The following is a 4859-nucleotide window of genomic DNA, read 5'->3' on the forward strand; positions in this document are numbered from 1 at the left end:
GGGCGCCTGTAGTTCCAGCTACTCGAGAGGCTGAGGCAGGAGAATGGCGCGAACACGGGAGGCGGAGCTTGCAGTGAGCCGAGATCGGGCCACTGCACTCCAGCCTGGGCGACAGAGTGAAGACTCTGCCTCAGAAAAAAAAAAGAAAGAAAAAAGAAAAAGAAAAAAAAAAAGAATTTGTGTTGTAATGTTTTCTTTAAATGTGTATTTCTTCTTCTAGGCCATAAGCAATCTGAAGGTTGAGACCATAGCTTATAATTTTTCTTTCTGTCTCTGACTCATGGTACTTAGTAGTACTTGGTACAGAAAACTCAATAAGCCTTGAATGTATCTATTTTATAGAATTGAGTGTGAGCAGCAAATGTCAAGGGAGATTGTCCTTCTTATTCAGATTCTGATTCCAGTTCTCCCAAACATTGTCCAGGAGGATTTTAAAAAACAAAGATATCTTAGGCTAATGAGGATTTCCAACTCAGAGTACTGATGAGGAGAGGGTCTCTATCCCGGTGAAGTTGTCTGGTCTTGACGTGGTTCAGTAAGTACATGTCTTCTGTATTCTTATTTGTAAGTGAATAAAGTAGGCTTGTTCAGAGAAAGGTCTCATCATTCCTAGCACTCTGTGTTAGAGGCAGCAGAAATGTTTCTTTGGACTTTTTCATCCTTCCTATAGCAGCCAACTGTGGCACTTTTTTCCAATGGTGCCCAACACATGTTGCTAAGGTTAGACAATCTTCAAAATAAGGCGAGTTGTTGTTGTCTAAGGGTGTTTCCAGTTCTAACCATCTATGCATTCATAAAGAATGTTGAAAAGTTTTCTGCTCCTCAGGATATCCTAAGACTCCCTGATAATTGGAAATGGCCCTGCTAGGGCCTGGCAATGTGTCTGTTGCTTCGAGTCTGCAGATGGGTCTGTGAAACACACAGGCAAGTAGAATGTCATCTTCACTTGGGTGACCTACAAGCACCTCAAAGGCAACATGTCCAAAACCACTCACGTTTCTTCCCTGACAAACACAATCTGCTTCCTGCATTCCCATCTCAATGACTGGCACCTCCAAAAACCAAGACACTCAAAAGAGAAGTCAGAGAGCTCTTCCTAATTTTCCCATTTCTCTCAGTAGCAACCCTGCTTCTTCTCAAGGCCAATGACTCACCAGATCTTGTATATTCCCTCTACTTAGTTGCCAAAATCTGTCCACTTGGATTACCTGATAACTGTCACAACCTCCTAGGTACAGTCTTATCTCCACTTACCCTTGATCCTCCATAACTAGAACTTTAGAATTACTTCCTCCATGCTGGCATCCTTAACCCGACAGTCTAATTTTGGTGCCCCTTATATAAGCTCCATATGAATAGGTTTATCAGAGAACTTCTCTCACTTTTTGAACACTAATTACCTTCTGTCCCCTGTTATTTCATGAGTTCCTTTAGGGGAAAACCCTTAAGAATATTTTCAGACTGAATGAATGAGGTGTTTCTTGTTTTTAAATTCTTCTTACTATAAATTCTTGTTTGTAACTGACATCTATTCTGTTAGAAAAACTCCCCTTCCTTCAAGGACAGGTGTCTATGGCTTCAGGGGATACTACAAAGCCAGGCTGAAGTCAGCTCTGAGCATGCACACTGGGGGTCGCCAGTCTACCAAACACAGCCCTCAATTCTCAGTGGCAGTGTCAGGTCCACAAAGAAGGAACTCTAGTGAAAAAAGAAAATTAAGAGAGAGAGAAATAGAGACAGAGAGAGATCGGAGTTGGGGAAAAGTGTGGCGAATAAAGAGGGCCCTCATCCAGCCATGTTCGCAAGAGTTGCCTGAAAGAGAAAAGAAAGACTTTCCATGGCTGCTTTGCCAAGGAGTGCAGGAAAGAGCAGGACAGTAAAGAGGCCAATATGAATCTACTGGAATGCAAAGAAAAGGGCCAGCAAACCAAGTGTACCCAGCCTGCCTCTGTGCTTAGTGAAGGTGATGAAGACAGTGCCCAGCTTTGGAGAAAGAACTTGCTGGATGAGAGGAAAAAGGTAAAGCTGACCCACCCCCACCCTGACACACAACCTCATGCTCACCTGGCATTTTGTGTCTGCAGGCCCTTGGGCAGGGTGAGGAACACAACACTGCTTGTAGCGATAGGGACCTCATCTATTGAAGCAGGAAGCAGAGGTAGCCCTTTGTTCAAGAAATAGTAGAAGCAAGTAACGGTCGGGACTGAGCAGCCCTTGTTCACATCCAACACCCAGAGAGTTACTGGTTTTGACTACAAATCCTTTCTGAGAGCCATGCTGCCATTTCTGGCTGTCCTCAGATAAGCAACAACTTCCTACCAGCCGAGTGATGAGTTATCTACTGACAAAGTTGATCCCCCATGAGACAAATCCCTTTGATCAGAAATTTTGTTTTGCTTCAGCTCATGGAGACAGATCACAGTAAGGCATTTGAGAGTCAATAAGAAAATGTTAATAGATTTACTCTTGCTGGGGAGGCCAGTACCAGTGTTTTAATCATCTTGTGGCTGCTTAATTAACATTTGTCGGCATTATTTCTGCTACTGTTAGCAAAATGTAAATATTTAAATGGCATGTATTTTTCATGAAGCAGAACTGTGAGCGCAGAACTTGAGGCAAAGATCTGGCCTCATCTTAATCGCAGCTCTCATAAAACACACTCCGTAGCTTTTGGCAAGTGTCTTAACTTCCTAACTTTTCTACCTCAGTTTCTTCCCCCGTAAAAGAGAGATAATGAAAACAGTTCTAAAGAGGGTTACATAGATTAATCACCGACTGTCCAGAAAAATTCTTTGAGGATGAAAATGGGCAAATATAGTATTCTACCTGTGAACAAAAGGACTCAGCAGAGAAAGAACATGAAGAGACGTGGAACTATATACTGACATCATTCTACATACTTTGCATTCGCCCTGCTTTAGCTGCTCAGGGTGCTGCATATTAAGTATATGCAAACCACAGGGAGAAACAGAATATTCAAGAGAATAAACCAGAATGCTCTAAAAATAAAGTTGTTTGTGGAGAAGCTGTGTATTTCAAACTGCCACTAATGCCCAGATGGATCCTATTAAATAGATCCATCTTGGCTTTTTCTGTTGTAACTTTTAGCTGCAAACTGTTTACAAGTCAGGAGAAGAGAAACTGCAGAAAATAAGAATCTTCAGTGTCAGAGAGCAAACAGTCCTCAAGGGAAAACATTATTGTTCATGTTCCGTCTATGAGAATAGAGTTTTTAAATATTTTGACAAGATTGCATGGAGATTGGTCTTTCTTTAAGGAACTTCTGACCCTTACATTGAGCTCATATAATGCAGTAGTTTATATTACCACAGGCTATGGGAAGATGAAAGGGGGTAGATTGTGAAGTCTGGAACTTCTTACACTCTCTTGAACAGTGAAAAACTATCTTCATGCTAAATCCATTTTTATCCCCTCCTTCAGGTTAAACAAAGCTGCTTCTTATGGCTTCCATTTTGAGTTTAGCTAAAAACAGCTAGGTTTTAAAAGGGAGATTTTATGAGGTGGAAAGATGACAAAACTATGGGTTATACTTCTGGTTTCATCCTTGAACAGTGATATCGAAACCTGTCTCCATACCTAAATAATAGGGATATTCAAGGGGTATACAGTAGAGTAGTGAGTGTGCAGACTCTGATCAGACCATTGGGATTAACTCCTGACTCAGTCACCTACAGCTAAATAACTGGGATGAGTTATTTAACTCAGTATTTTAACCAATAAGCAGGAATGGTAATCATAGGGGACTTTGTGAGAACAAAATGATAACATATGTAAACCACCTAGCTCTGACAGGGGGCCACAGTTAGTGATTGATTACAGTTTAGCTGCTATCATCGTTGAAGGCGTTGTCATCATCATTATCCTCCTCCGCATTGGCTGGGCTACCTCTGAAAGTTTTGTATCAAGCCTAAATGAATATAGGAATGTATTGCAAACTGCTACAGGAGTGTAAGTTATAATTACATTAACTTAAAAATTTAGACCTAAGAGTCTGAGATTAAAGTCTTACATTTCACACATGGCTTGAGACAGTCTTCTTGGCTCAACAGGTAAGAACTAGGTGTCAGGAAAGCTCAGCTGAGTCTTACAGCCCTAATGTTGTCTGCTAGGGACACTCTCACCCATCTGTGCCTCAGTATCAAGTGCCATGGCTTCTCCAGCATCCCCTGGTGGTCTGCCCAGGCCAGGAGGCTATTTGTGCCTAGGGGGAGAGGAGGAAAGGAGCGTTTCCTGAGCAGCAGAGTGTGTGGGAAGTTCAGCAAGTGCAAGAGGGGAGTGAAGCATGATGAAATGTGGAAGCGAAACTTGGAGATCTGAAAGGCCAAAGCTGCTTTTGCCTGCCGCAGACCTGGGGGAGGTGAGATATACTCAGAAAAATAGATCGACAGTTGAGACAGGATGGTGGCCCGCTAAAGCAGGAAGGCCAGAAAAAGGAAAAATGCGGACTGGCCGTTTTATTGGAAGAGCAGGTACAAATTTCAGTCTCAGATGACAAAGAAATGTAACTGTTTTTTTCTCTGACTGAACTAATTGTGGAGCCTTTGCTTCTAAAGTGGTGAAGATACCCTCAGGCAATTCCTAGCCCAGTCTTTGTGGCTCTCTCACACACCCTTCAGGATGCTGTTCAAATGTTCCTCTGTCAATGAAGCCTCTCTTAATCACGTGATACAGAATAGCACTCCCTAACTCTATTCCAATCTCTTTCCACTTTTTGTTTGTGTGTGTTTTCATGTCCATTGCATTTGCCACTATTTGAGATGATATAGCAGATAGATGATAGACAGATTTAGATAGACAGATGTAGGCATAATTTGTTCACTGTCTGACATCCCTTACTA

This window comes from Macaca nemestrina, chromosome 1, assembly GCF_043159975.1.
Source record: "Macaca nemestrina isolate mMacNem1 chromosome 1, mMacNem.hap1, whole genome shotgun sequence".
In the NCBI taxonomy this organism is placed as follows: domain Eukaryota; kingdom Metazoa; phylum Chordata; class Mammalia; order Primates; family Cercopithecidae; genus Macaca; species Macaca nemestrina.